We start from the raw sequence: 14,992 nt of genomic DNA, 5'->3' as shown, positions 1-14,992 counted from the left end.
ACAGTCTGAATTTTATCGTCTACTGCTTTCTCTTTGAAGCACTATTTTTAAAACCACAATACGTTTCCAATGTAATAAGCGTTGCATATCTACGCTTTTTCAAAATCTAAGTTGGCAACACTGGCCAATCCAAACCGCTACATGTCGACAATGCCGACTCTAGTCTAATTCAGTTTTGGCTGCGCTTACGTTTTCACGTTGCATTGGTTTATCGTAATTTCGTTCGAGATTTCACCTGTTATCGTGTGTTCATCCATTCGCGAGGGAGAAAACTCCGATGGAACTGATCTATCAATCTGAAGGTAAAGAATTCTTTAATTTATTCATGTCCTAAACAATAAAATTTGCACTTGTTGCGTTCGCGGAACACCGCCATACTTGTAGAATTGTTGTATGTATTGTTTGGAGATATTCAATCTGGTTTTTGTTCAGGTCACCTTGTAACTTAAGGTGTTACATTGATAACTCGAGTCTATAGTTAATATATGTGGTTTAAAAGAGTTTAAATATGTCTTAAATCGTTTCTAAATCTGAATTTTCTTCACACGCGAAGTGCCTGAAAACCGACCCCAAAAGTTAGCTATTTTTTACATTTTCATAAACTTGCTGTGGAAAGTGTTCAATATTTCGGAAGCCGTGTGCCCCACGACGCAAAACCTGTATTCTCGAAATAAATTCTAATTCAGTTCACGTATAAATTGTAAATAAATATTATTATGGATTACATATTCAACGAAGAAGATGAATAAAGATATATAAAAGTTGAATTTAATCTTTTGCGCTTTTCAATCCGATTACGCTTCAAAAAAATGGCAGGTCCGCAAGAAATATTACCCGCAATTACAGTTTTCTTACCAGACACGAATGAATTTTGCTCCCGCCACTAGATGGCGCTAATAGTTTCAGGTCCTTATGCAACTTTCTTCATCGTTATTACTTTGTCGGCCGATAGATGACGCTGCATGTTCTTTAAAAGTTAATTTTATGCTGCAATCTATTTTCACTCGTTTATTTGTATTTCCATGCGACCTTGTTTGTGCGCGCAAATAGTGCGCGTTGTATTGCGGCGTGCGCGTATTAACGCGTGCCGCCGTTGCTTGCGCACTTGCGCTTGCTGTATACTCAGCGCAGTTTTTTGCCGGTTGCGGGTTGTTTTGGACGTGTTTCTCGCGGTTGTTATCGTTTTATTTCGAGGTTGTAATTCGGTAAATCGCGTTCATTTCGTTTGTGTATCGATTGCGTTTAGTTGTTACCCACTTGTTTAGTGTTTTATTACTAAATAATCGAGCGCGGAATATACATAATCGTCGATTTTCTTTGCGTTTGTTGTGCGTATTGCAAGATGGCCGCGCGCTATCAACTTGTTTGCATTACACGCTCGCGAGATATAAGTAGCATGAAACTGCATCGTTTCTTGTGATATTTCGTTCAATTGCGGTCTATCTGTGCTGGTCATTGTGTTTGGAATTTTGCCCTGGGAACATGGACAATCTTCTGCGTTGAAGCCGAGAAGTAACGATAAAGGCAGACTTTCTGTATTTTCCTTTTCTGAAATTGTTGTCTCTGTCTAATTCACCCATTCGGGCATGTATTGTTCTAGAAGTTTTTGTTTACACCTTGTAAGAACGATATCTTGTCTTGTTATTGTTGTTGTGAACATGTTTATCTAAGTGTATCTAGTATTACTGTATTAAAATGTGATTTAATTTTAGTTTTTGGTGAATTATGCGACAAATATTTGCCCGAGGTTCATCTTTTGGCTACCAGCAGTGATGTCCTTCTTGTCCGTGTTCGGCCTTCAGCATCACATCTCTTAATTTCAATATCAAATTTAATTATTGAAATTGGAGCGTAACAACTGATGATGCATACTGCGGTGGAATATACACTCAAAAATCGGCTGCCACGACATCAACCAAAGGAACACCTACACACATTATTTTTCAAACCAGTACAATTAATGCGCACTGGGAAGGACAGAAAAAAACTCTCGATCACGAACGCATTCTTTAAGATCCCTTATCATTAGAATTGTATATTTTTAGGGACCTTTGACATTTAATTTGATGAATGCTAGTAGAATAACATGTAGTGTAAACTCTTTATAACAATGCTTTCTAAGATTAGTTGATTCAGGGAAGGATCATAATCGTCCAGTTTATTTGCCTTAAAACAAACATTGTACAGATTTCTACGTCATTATAAGAAAGGTTATCTAGAGTTTACATTATATTGCACATTTAAGCGCTTCACGACTGACTGTATCGTCTTTTTGCTTGTTGTTGTACTGGCGGGACATGTTTGCGCTTTATTTGTTGGTAGTAATGCGGATAAGGGTACTTGGTATCCTTGGTACGCACTGTTGTCTAGCTTTAACTCGCGAAAAGGCGCGTATAATGTTTGTATTTTTTTGGGTTTACCCGTGACCTTACCGACTCAATAACTTCAGCGTGGCGTCTAGAGATGCGGAATTAAATTCTCCGTCGGGTGGCATTTGTTTGTTGCAGGAACTCGACCTGCAACCCACGAAAATTAGCATAAAAAGGGGATTTTTGTCACCCTTTTTCATGAAATGTTTGTATTTTTTCGGGTTTGCAAGCAATCTAGGCGGCTCACTAACTTCCGCGTGGCGTCTATAGATTCAGAATTAAATTCTCCGTCGGGTTGTTTACGCGCGTTCCAAGGGGCTCACTAACTTCAACACGGCGTCTGGAGATGCAAAATTAAATTCTCCGTCGGGTAGTATTTGTTACCGGTAGAAGTGACTCGATTCAGAGTACCTTACGAGACTAGCGGTAAAAGTGACTCGTGTTCAGGGCACCGTACGAACCTGGCGAAAATTTGCATGAAAAAAAATCACCCTTTTTCATAAAATTTTTGTATTTTTTCATATTTGTGCGCGAGCTAGGCGGCTCACTAACTTCAGCGTGGCGTCTATAGATTCAGAATTAAATTCTCCGTCGGCTTGTATTTGTTTGTTGCAGGAATTCGATCTGCAACTCGCGAAAATTTGCATAAAAGGGTGATTTTTGTCACCCTTTCTCGTGAAATGTTTGTATTTTTCGTGTTTGCGCGCGATCTAGACGGCTCACTATCGGCAGCGCGACGTCTAGAGATGCGGAATTAAATTCTCCGTCGGGTAGTATTTGTTTGTTGCAGGAATTCAACCGGCAACCTGCAAAAATATGCATAGAAAGGTAATTTTCTCACTCTTTCTCTTTAAATGTTAGTATTTTTTCGGGTTTGCACACGACCTTGGCGGCTCATTAAATTCAGCGCGGCGTCAAAAGATGCGGAATTAAATTCTCCGTCGGGCTCTACTTATTTGTTGCAGAGATTCGACTTGCAACCCGTGAAAATTTGCATAAAAGGGGTAATTTTTTCTCCCTTTTTCTTTAAATTTTAGAATATTTTCGGGTTGGCACGTGACCTTGGCGGCTCATTAACTTCGGCGCGACATCAAAAGATGCGGAATTAAATTCTCAGTCAGGTTGCCTTTGTTTGTTGCGAAAACTCGACCTGCAACCCGCGAAAATTTGCATTAAAGGGTGATTTTTGCACCCTTTTTCTTTAAATGTTAGTATTTTTTCGGGTTTGCACTGGACCTTAGCAGCTCATTATCTTCAGCGCGGCGTCAAAAGACGTGGAATAAAATTCCCCGACAGGTTTTATTTATTTGTTGCAGGAATTCGGCATGTAACCCGCAAAAATTTGCATAAAATTGTGAGTTTTTCACCCTTTTTTTTCAATTTTATTATATTTTCGCCTTTGCACGCGACCTTGGCGGCTTATTAACTTCAGCGCGGCGTCGAATGATGTGGAATTAAATTCTCCGTTAGGTTGCCTTTGTTTGTTGCGGGAATTCGACATGCAACCCGCGAGAATTTGCATAAAAGGGTGATTTTTGCACCCTTTTTCTTTAAATGTTAGTATTTTTTCGGATCTGCATGCGATCTTAGCAGCTCATTAACTTCAGCGCGGCGTCAAAAGATGCGGAATTAAACTCTCCGTCAGGTTGCCTTTGTTTGTTGCAGAAATTAGCACGTCTGCCGCCCCCAAAATTTCTGCAGGAAATGCATCAAAAACGGCTTTAACGTGTGACATTTTTTCATTTTTTTTTGACATGCGCTGGAAAATTGTTTGTTTCTCCCGACCGGTTACACTTGTTTAACACAGGAGTTGTTCTTTATGTTAATTATTTTGTTTTTATTCGCTTCAGGTAACCGTGGCTATGGTTCTGGTTTCACATTTCACGGATTCGACAGCAACTGTAGGCGCTCCCGTAAAAATACTGCCTAGTGTGCTAGTTGTGACAATATTAAACTGTTATCCAGGTATAGTTCAGACATACGAATATTTGTATGTAAACAGTTTTTTGTTGAGTCTATCGTAATAGCGACACCGCGTGATCGCGTGGTCGTTTCAGAGCGCACATTCAGTTCCATTCCGGTTGCCGAGCGAAACACGCGTGTTCCTCGCGGCTAGTTTTGTTTCTCCCTATTATAAATTGATCGTAAATCGATTAATATTCAATAAGCAATCGACGACATTTATTACAATTGCGCGTGATCGGAATTTCGCCAGATAATAAGCACGAGTGAACTACTGTCGGTCGTCGGGAATATTTTTCGCGTGTGGATTTTATACTCGTACTGCACTCGTGTTGGCCGGCATGTGCACTGCGTGCGTGTCCGTCGGCTGTCGGTTATCGCCCAGAATAACTTGGATTTATATTTAAATCCAATAAGTAGTCAACGGATGTGTCCGGATAGGAAGTTGAGAAAAGTGCAAATGTGCGCATATTTTAAGGCAAGTCTTCCGCGGCATTTAATAGTTGTCGATATTTTTCAATATAAATTTTTTTTGTATTTGTAAATGTTGTCAATAAAATAAAATTAATATCAATTAATATCTCATTCATATTTATTTTTGGTATCCTCCTTGCCGTTTTCAGTATATGAGCGTTTCACACATTCAATATAGATATTATACGCGTGGAGCGAGTGCAACATGCCTGCGACTTGTGTTGTTGTTTTGAAAAAGTTGAATAAAGTAGAAACATAAATAAAAGAATCAAATATAAATGATAAAAACACTCGGTGGTCGAGTGGGTACGTGCACCTGCTGGCATGCTAGTAGGCACGGATCGAATCTCAGGTATGGAAGGCATTTTTCTCAAATATAAAAATAACAGGTGTGATTTGGGTTGCATATCTAAACTCAAATGGAATATAAGAGAAATTGCAATACAAGTGAAGGCAATATGAGAAGTAAGAGAGAAAGTAAGTGGAGAAATAGGAGAAGGAGAAGAAGGAATAGCAGAGAAGAGTAGAAGACGGAAAGGAAGAGAACAGAGAAGAGAAGAGAGAAGGATGGAAGAAAAGAGAATAGGGGTGACAGAATTTTTAAATTTTTCGGCATGTGTCGTTATAAGACAGTCTACGGTCGATCTCCCAGAGCGCCTCCGGCGCTCTGGCCGATCGCCCACTGCTTCTATGCGTCCATTGCTCCCGGCCCAACCTACAGCTACGATGTCTCTGCGCTTCATCCCCGGAATTATCAGGCATATCAACAATTTTTATGGTGGGGGATCACCCCCAGAGAGAGGGAACTCCTTTGAAGGACATCCTTTTAAGGACTTGTAAAAATATTTCTAATTTTTAAGTTGCCTCAAGAGAGGGGACACTTAAAATGTTCTTACAAGTTGTGACCTGTAGCTGAAATGAAGGATGGAGTACACAAATCATACAGGATACCTTAACAATTTTTATAGTGGGGATCATCCCCTGAGAGAGGGAACTCTCTTAGAGACCTGTACCTGAAATGATAGAAGGGGTACATTCCAAGCATAAGACATAATATCTCTTAACATTTCTTTATTAATAAACACAATGTAAAATAATACAAGTTTAGATTTTATAAGTCAACAGAATCTTCGTGATTAAAATGGAAACAAATATACAGGGTGTTACAAAAGAAAATTAAGTGCAGACAGGAAAACATCTAAACACTCAAATAACGCTAGTTTCTCACCGTTACTCTGGGAAACAAATTTACAGGGCGTTACAAAAAGAAAATTCAAAGTGCAAGAAGTTAAATTCTAATAACAGTCAAGGCAAAATTTTCAGGGATGTGAAGGAAAACGATTATACAAGGTGTCACAAATAGCAAACTCAAACATTAAAAAGAAAAAGATGTAAACACTACAAATGAGCCGTTTATTTTGAAAGTGACCTAACTCCGTTTTTCAATTTTTTGCCGGTTTCCATGGTTACATGTACAACTTCATGTTATTTATCAGTGACGCACTTCAGATTGCTTATATTCAGAGAAAATACGGTACATTTTTTACACATAGGTTTTCCGAATTAATTGAATAACTGATCCGTGTGGTTTGAAAGTGGCCTAACTCCATTTATAGTTACATCAAGGTATTTACTATTGATAATGTCGGAAAGCGGCGATGAAGGTAATTTCAATTAATTAGTATTTACAAGTCCACCTCATTTTTGGGACAATTGCTTTAGTTAATTAACCTGTACGTTTAATTAATATAAAACTTAAAATTTAATATTAAATTATAGAAATTATTGCACCCATGAGGAAGAACCGAAGAAGACCACTTAGTTCAGATAGTGAAAAAGAAATAGTAATTAATAAAAAAAAGCGAATAAGAAAAAGAGTTATAAAACAATATTCCTCGTCAGAGGATGAAGATTCAAATAACAATGGAGAAAAGATTGATGCACCATATATCCAAAAAGTGCGAAAGATAAAACGGAATTCAGGAAAAAGATATTGCAGTTAAACCGGAAGTATTGTTCATGAAAAAAATTTCGAAAACAAAGATTGTGGTTGTCGGAATGCGTGCACAAAAAATTATAATGAAGAAGAAAGAAAGAATATTTTTGAGAAGTTTTGGGGTTTGGCAGATTTTAACAAACAAAATGTATTACTTCACGAAGCTGTCTGTGAAACGAAGACGTTTTTTTTTCTTCAATTTGAAACATCTTAAATTATGTTGAATGGACTTGGGCATCTTCAAATTTTATAATGAATCGGGCTGTTAATTTTGAAAGTGGCCCAACTCCATTCTTGATAAGGAAACGCACGTTATATACTTAATGATTGCCACTATTTTAACAGGAACTTTAAATTTAACATCCTAAGATACGCTTAAGCAGTATGACTCCTTTGTATCTTATACGTATATTTTTAAATTCATTGAAACGCAAAACTTTCAATATCTCGATTTGAAGATAAATGGAGTTAGGCCACTTTCAAAATAAGCGGCTCAAATATTGCTCGTTTTCACCCGATGCTCCGGGAAACTAATAAACAGGGTGTTACAAAAAAAACTTAAAGTGCAAAAAAAGCCCTGAAACCACAGCTACAGCAAAGTTTTCACGGACACGAGGAAAAACAAATATACAGGGTGTTTCAGAAAGAAAATCTCAAGTTTAAAACAAAGAACACCCAAAACTGACAAATAAAGGCGATTTACTATGTACTGTTAGGAAAACTAATACACAGGGTGTTACAAAAGGGAAATTTTAAAAATTACAAATACGGTCACTATTCACATCATGACGAGAGAAATTTATACCGAAACAACTATATTTTAACATAAATTCAAAGATTTTTAGAAGATTTTTAGATTTTTAAAAGATTGATAGAACATCAGGCGGAAAACATCCAAATCAGCAGACGGCGGCAAGCGACGGCGCGTGGTAATACAGTAGGTAAATACGATAAAAAATAACTATTCAGCATACAAGATTTTAGATCAACAAGAAACTTTTTAATTTAATGATGATAAGCAGTGTAATTCGATTAAAAACGTTCAGCGAAAAGAGGAACGAGCCGATGGTCGACGGCAATGTGACCGTGGTCGATCACATGAATATTGTCATTTTAGTAATCCTCAGATACTTTTTAACACAGTGTGTGTAATAATTAAATTATGCATGTTATTTTCGGAAACGGAACTAAGAATTCTGATGAAAATGCTACCAGGTGTTTCTAATCTGCACAATTATTATCCCTCAAATGGAATAATTAATCTAAGTTAAACCGCCTCAACTTTCCGCAAAAAAAAGTGATTAAACACCTACCAGTGCATTGATGAAGAAATTTTAGATCCAGGAATATATCTTATCAACTGAAAACTCGCGTAAAGATTAACGGATACTTATTTCTCACTTAAGAACACTCTAACCGCTACAACTCATCAAACAAAACAGGCACACATGCTCGTTACGAATATTTTTCTAATGTCGAAAAGAATACACGATGATTAATTGAATAATTGAAGTCTGAAAACGCGTGGCGATTAGAGACACGCGTTCGCGGATCACGCGGTGAAACGACTGCCATGTGCGCTGCGCGAAACCAGGTACAAGGCAGGTACGAAGCGATAAGCGATAGCGTACGTAGCGTCAGTCGAACAAAAAAGTTGTTTATAAACAAGCGTAGTGGTAAACGCGTAGTTGCGAAGCAAAAGTAAAAATTCACAATATTGAAATAACACACATACACTAAATCTATTTTTACTTTCAATATTTCTCGGCATAAGAAAAGAATATATTGGTTTTCGGATGCAATAAGGATGAAGAAAAACAGGAATTTGTAATTTACTAATACAAGTAAATAATTTATAGTTTAGTTATTGTCTTCGTATAAGTTTACTATATACCTTAGTTAATTAAATAATTGATGTTTACAACACCGCGACTAATTTAAATATTCTCTATAAAATAAAGTATTAAAATCGGAAAAATAAGAAGTCAAAAAAATTCACAACAATAAAATACATGAGGCGGTACGGCTCCTTTTCCCCAGTTTTTTTTTTCAATTCCGAATAGCACAAATTATATTTTATATTTTATGGATACGAGTCACTTCTACCGCTACCTTCGTAGGGTGCCCTGAATACGAGTCACTTCTACCGCTACCTTCGTTCGATGCCCTGAACACGAGTCACTTCGACCGCTAGCCTCGTACGGTGCCCAACGGCACTTGTCGGTGCAACGACAAGAACGGATTTCGAATTCTTATTATACGCAATAAAAATTTAAAATTATTTAATTTCATGGAGTCGAAAAATGCGACTAAAAGTGCTCAAAAGTGATATTTTGCATACCCAAAAAATACAAACATTTCACTATAAAAGTTGAGTAAATCACCTTCTAATGCAAATTTTCGCAAGTTGCAGGTCGAATTACTGCAGCAAACAAATACCACCCGTCGGAGAATTTAATTCCGCATCTTTAGGCGCTATGCTGAAGTTTGTGTGACGCCCCCGACCGACACTAATAATTTCTAAAAAATTAACGCGTGGGCGCAAAAAGCAGATAAAATATCATTTTTTTACCAATAACTCACATTGCAGACAAATTTCCTAAATTCTGCATCTCTAGACATCGCGTTCAAATTTGTGTGAGGCCCCGTTCGCCCACAATAATGAAAAAACGCACCTAATTAACTCAAGGACGCAAAAACCGGATGAAATATCTTTTTTTTTTTCAATAACTCACGTAGCAGACAAATCACCTTCAACAAATTAATATAGTTTTATAGAGAATTAAATTCTGCATCTCTGGACATCGCGCATATATTTGTGTGAGGACTCGTTCGCTCACAATTATGAAAAAAAAAAATTTCAATTGCGAATATCTCGTAAACTTAAAGAGAACGAATCGCAGAGTCATAACCTACGGACAATTCTCTATAGAATAAGCTAGTTAAATTGGAAATCTAGAAAATGAAATTTTAATTCGTAAGAAAAAATGGGATTTTAGCAAAGTGCTAAAAATTGGACATTTTCAACTTTTCTTATTTTCATATCTGAAAGCGACAGAGGGGAACGGATTGAAAATTATTATCTACTGAAAATTCTCTATATGACAAAGTATTAAAATAGTGCATGCTGTACCTCAGCGAAGCAAACACGGTCGCAACAGTTCATGACAAGACCACCTGCTGCCCGAACGCGCAAAGACGGCGCAAGGATGGCCGCGACGACTGCCCGCGCGCAAATTGCAATAGACCCGATACATTCGAACTAAACTAAACTAGAAAAGCAGAGCGAGACGCGAAAGGATGGCAACGACACTCCGCAATCTTGGTCGTTGCTATTCGCACGGCGATAAGAAAGTGTAAATCGTATTCAAAACAAACACAATTCTCGTGTCGAATGCCAACGTTGGCTGATAAATAAAAAACTAAACAAAACAAGTCAAATTAATGATTTTTACTTCATGCTATTGCTACTAGTCTCATAATTTTAATTAAGTATTAAAATAATGATAAATTAAAATTCGATTTATGTAATTTTAAATTCTTATGATGAAAGATTATATTTTATTCAATCGCGAATATCTCGTAAACTAAAAGAGATAAATAAGATCTGATGGCAGCGTCTTAATCTACGGACCAATCTCTATCAGATAGGATAGTTAAAACCGAAATCTGAGAGATGAAATTTTAAGTCTTAAGAAGAAATTGCCAAGGGGGGGTGCTTGATACTTTTTTTCGACGATTTTTGAAAATTCATATCTCTTAAACGAAAAGAGATAGCTACCAACGAATTGTTGATTATGAAAGATTGAAAGATTCTCTATCAGATAAAGATAGAAAATAATTATATTTCCTACAGTAAAAGATCGAAAAACGCGACTAAAAGTGCTATAAAGTGACATTTTGCAATTTTTGCCCATTTTATTCAATCGCGAATATCTCGTAAACTAAAAGAGATAAATAAGATCTGATCGCAGCGTCTTAATCTACGGACGAATCTCTATCAGATAGGATAGTTAAAAGGGAAATCTGAGAGATGAAATTTTAATTCTTAAGAAAAAAAATTGCCAAGGGGGGGTGCTTGATACTTTTTTACGACGATTTTCAAAAATTAATATCTCTTAAACTAAAAGAGATCGCTACCAACGAATTGTTGATTATGAAAGATTGGAAGATTGTCTATCAGATAAAAATATAAAACAATTACATTTCCTACAGTAAAAGGTCGAAAAACGCGACTAAAAGTGCTAAAAAGTGACATTTTGCAATTTTTGCCCATTTTATTCAATCGCGAATATCTCGTAAACTAAAAGAGATAAATAAGATCTGATCGCAGCGTCTTAATCTACGGACCGATCTCTATCAAATAGGATAGTCAAAACCGAAATCTGAGAGATGAAATTTTAAGACTTAAGAAAAAATTGCCAAGGGGGGGTGCTTGATACTTTTTTTCGACGATTTTCAAAAATTCATATCTCTTAAACTAAAAGAGATCGCTACCAACGAATTGTTGATTATGAAAGATTGGAAGATTGTCTATCAGATAAAAATATAAAACAATTACATTTCCTACAGTAAAAGGTCGAAAAACGCGACTAAAAGTGCTAAAAAGTGACATTTTGCAATTTTTGCCCATTTTATTCAATCGCGAATATCTCGTAAACTAAAAGAGATAATTAAGATCCGATCGCAGCGTCTTAATCTACGGACTATTCTCTATCAGATAGGATAGTTAAAACAGAAATCTGAGAGATGAAATTTTAATTCTTAAGAAAAAAATTGCCAAGGGGGGGTGCTTGATACTTTTTACGACGATTTTCAAAATTCATATCTCTTAAACTAAAAGAGATAGCTACCAACGAATTGTTGATTATGATAGATTGGAAAATTGTCTATCAGATAAAAATATAAAATAATTATATTTCCTACAGTAAAAGGTCGAAAAACGCGACTAAAAGTGCTAAAAAGTGACATTTATCAATTTTTGCCTATTTTATTCAATCGCGAATATCTCGTAAACTAAAAGAGATAATTAAGATCCGATCGCAGCGTCTTAATCTACGGACTATTCTCTATCAGATAGGATAGTTAAAACAGAAATCTGAGAGATGAAATTTTAATTCTTAAGAAAAAAATTGCCAAGGGGGGGTGCTTGATACTTTTTTACGACGATTTTCAAAAATTCATATCTCTTAAACTAAAAGAGATAGCTACCAACGAATTGTTGATTATGATAGATTGGAAAATTGTCTATCAGATAAAAATATAAAATGATTATATTTCCTACAGTAAAAGGTCGAAAAACGCGACTAAAAGTGCTAAAAAGTGACATTTTTCAATTTTTGCCTATTTTATTCAATCGCGAATATCTCGTAAACTAAAAGAGATAATTAAGATCCGATCGCAGCGTCTTAATCTACGGACTATTCTCTATCAGATAGGATAGTTAAAATGGAAATCTGAGAGATGAAATTTTAATTCTTAAGAAAAAAATTGCCAAGGGGGGGTGCTTGATACTTTTTACGACGATTTTCAAAAATTCATATCTCTTAAACTAAAAGAGATAGCTACCAACGAATTGTTGATTATGATAGATTGGAAAATTGTCTATCAGATAAAAATATAAAATGATTATATTTCCTCCAGTAAAAGGTCGAAAAACGCGACTAAAAGTGATAAAAAGTGACATTTATCAATTTTTGCCTATTTTAATCAATCGCGAATATCTCGTAAACTAAAAGAGATAATTAAGATCCGATCGCAGCGTCTTAATCTACGGACTATTCTCTATCAGATAGGATAGTTAAAAAGAAATCTGAGAGATGAAATTTTAATTCTTAAGAAAAAAATTGCCAAGGGGGTGCTTGATACTTTTTACGACGATTTTCAAAAATTCATATCTCTTAAACTAAAAGAGATAGCTACCAACGAATTATTGATTATGAATGATTGGAAGATTCTCTATCAGACAAAAATATAAAATAATTATATTTCCTACAGTAAAAGGTCGAAAAACGCGACTAAAAGTGCTAAAAGTGACATTTTGCAATTTTTGCCCATTTTATTCATTCGCGAATATCTCGTAAACTAAAAGAGATAATTAAGATCTGATCGCAGCGTCTTAATCTACAGACCAATCAATTCAATTTTATGATATTTAGTTCTTGCTAGTTAAATCATGAAATTTTGATTTATGATTTGAGTTTTATTGAAGCATTTATTGAAGCAAAAATTTCCGCAAAAGATATCAATTTTCAAATTGCAAGAAATCAGAGAAACAGATACTATGAATGATAAAAATTTTACTTACCAGTGTATCGAGCACCGCAAATCAAATGTGAGTAGATACTGAAATAAAGAAGAAAGAAAACATTAGTTACACAATGTCGGACAATGAGTTCCGGCGGAACCCTAAGTTTACCATGAATATCGTCTTCTTCTCCATAATTATTTAAACTAGTATTCGTACCAGGTAACACATTGAGTCAACGAGTTGTGCAGAAGTCCAAAATGGTTCGCACAAGTCCAAAATAGTCTGCCGGCCGGCGTCCGACGGCAACCGATCATAAATCCACGCGAAAATGTAATAAACACACAAAATATTGAATTTGGAAGATTACATACGCGATAAATATTTACAGAATGACCAAACACGACAATTAACACATATAATATATAACGCGATATATCGAATTTTCAACAAGAAACACGAATACTCAACGACGTATTCTTATCTACCGCACGAAGTGCTCGCATCACAGCTGTGCAAGTCGACTTTCACTCGCAGGAATATTTTTAATTAAAAATATGCATCGTTGCGCTACCTGAGAATACTTTCTTGTACCTCCAGAAAATACAAAGCGTTTCAAAAAGTGTGTTGTACGTATGAGATAGTGAGCGATTGCATATGAGTCAGTGAGTGGTCACGCACTTAAATGGCCGTGCCCATGTGTCACACGTACATGAAAGTGCGCATGCACTTCCCTGTCTAAACGACTAGCAAGTTTTACGCATAACTCAAAACTTCAAATATAGACGACGCTAAGATGAACTTCTTCAAAATAAATTATTCAAATTTTGTAATTTTAACGCAAATTATAATCAATATAGCAATAAATAAATATTGTAAACTGCATAAATAGACAATTAAAACAATTATTTGCAATTAAATCACATATTTCCGTTAAAATTGCATGAAATAATTTCAAACACTATAAAAATAAAATAAAAAAACCTAGCGATAGCAAGTCACTCGCTATATTATAATAATAGTATTACCGAATTGAAACAAACTTACTGAAACACACAAAATAATCCTGAATGAAAATAATTTTCAGAAAAATAAACTTTAAAATCATAAGGCGCCATCTGTCGGCACATGAAATAATGACAAAAAAGAAAGCGGCACCAGATTTTAAAATTACAAGCGCCACCTAGTGGCGGATGCCCGAAACTACTTATAATATGTGGGAAACTGTAACTGCGTGCAACATGTCACTTTTCTGTGTCGTTACCGGATTGATATGCGCAAAAAAATATAATTCAACGAATATTTTCATTGTATGGGCAACAAAAAATGAGTTTTACAAGAAAAAAAAATCAAATTACCTAATTTTCTATGTATGTTGTGACCATTCCAGATGAGCCCTTGGAACTTGTTAAAACCTACAACAAACAAAAAAAAAATACAAATCAGACAAAACAAACAAAACCATTCTAATTTCTTGTACTACTATTCAAACAAGTTTGTCAGATAAGCAGATAAATCATAGACAGTTAGATGATGTTTAAATGAAGCCATAAAGCAAAAAATTTGACTTACCGGCTTCAAATGATACCATCTTCAAAACCGGCGAAGATCAAGGTCAAAGTCTGTGCACATTGCTTATTTCGCGAAATCTTAATAATAACAACTACTTTGAGATAGTGAATATACAAAACGAATAAATCACGGTACAAAACTTTAGTTTAACGAAAAACTAAGTACAAACAACGATGTTTATATTTTGTAAGAACGCGAAATTATGAATAAAACGACAAGCGACGCGCTGTCAACGACGGATGAATTTACAATGACGTGCTAAGATGGCGTCAATGTCAAGCACAGTGTTGCCAACTCTCTTCGAAATCATGACAAGTTTATCCAACTCGAAAAAGTTAACTAATATTTAAATAAATCCCATTATTACAATCG

General features: G+C 35.6%; 3 long non-coding RNA genes across 4 annotated transcripts; 2 read left to right on the top strand and 1 right to left on the bottom strand.

Annotated features, from left to right (window-relative positions):
- The first annotated feature begins 115 nt into the window (after positions 1-115).
- Positions 116-4,909, top strand: LOC135797662 (uncharacterized). Of its 2 annotated transcripts, none has more exons than XR_010549602.1 (3): positions 116-302; positions 1,713-3,723; positions 4,220-4,909. It is a non-coding gene; the product is annotated as an uncharacterized lncRNA (long non-coding RNA). The 2 variants fall into 2 exon arrangements; XR_010549601.1 differs by having other exon boundaries at positions 119-302; positions 1,713-3,197.
- On the bottom strand, positions 2,411-14,864 carry LOC135797665 (uncharacterized). Its single transcript, XR_010549605.1, has 4 exons — positions 14,621-14,864; positions 14,407-14,463; positions 13,109-13,146; positions 2,411-2,516 (listed from the first exon to the last, which is right to left on the bottom strand). It is a non-coding gene; the product is annotated as an uncharacterized lncRNA (long non-coding RNA).
- Positions 6,216-6,889, top strand: LOC135797414 (uncharacterized). The gene is made up of 2 exons (XR_010549540.1): positions 6,216-6,469; positions 6,585-6,889. It is a non-coding gene; the product is annotated as an uncharacterized lncRNA (long non-coding RNA).
- Positions 14,865-14,992: the final 128 nt, after the last annotated feature.

This window comes from Atheta coriaria, unplaced genomic scaffold (genome assembly GCF_025399875.1).
Source record: "Atheta coriaria isolate IRGN ID8LTWV9N9 unplaced genomic scaffold, Caltech_Dcor_3.1 hic_scaffold_8_pilon, whole genome shotgun sequence".
NCBI lineage: Eukaryota > Metazoa > Arthropoda > Insecta > Coleoptera > Staphylinidae > Dalotia > Dalotia coriaria.
Note: the sequence above shows the minus strand (reverse complement) of the source record. Positions and strands in the feature narration are given on the sequence as shown.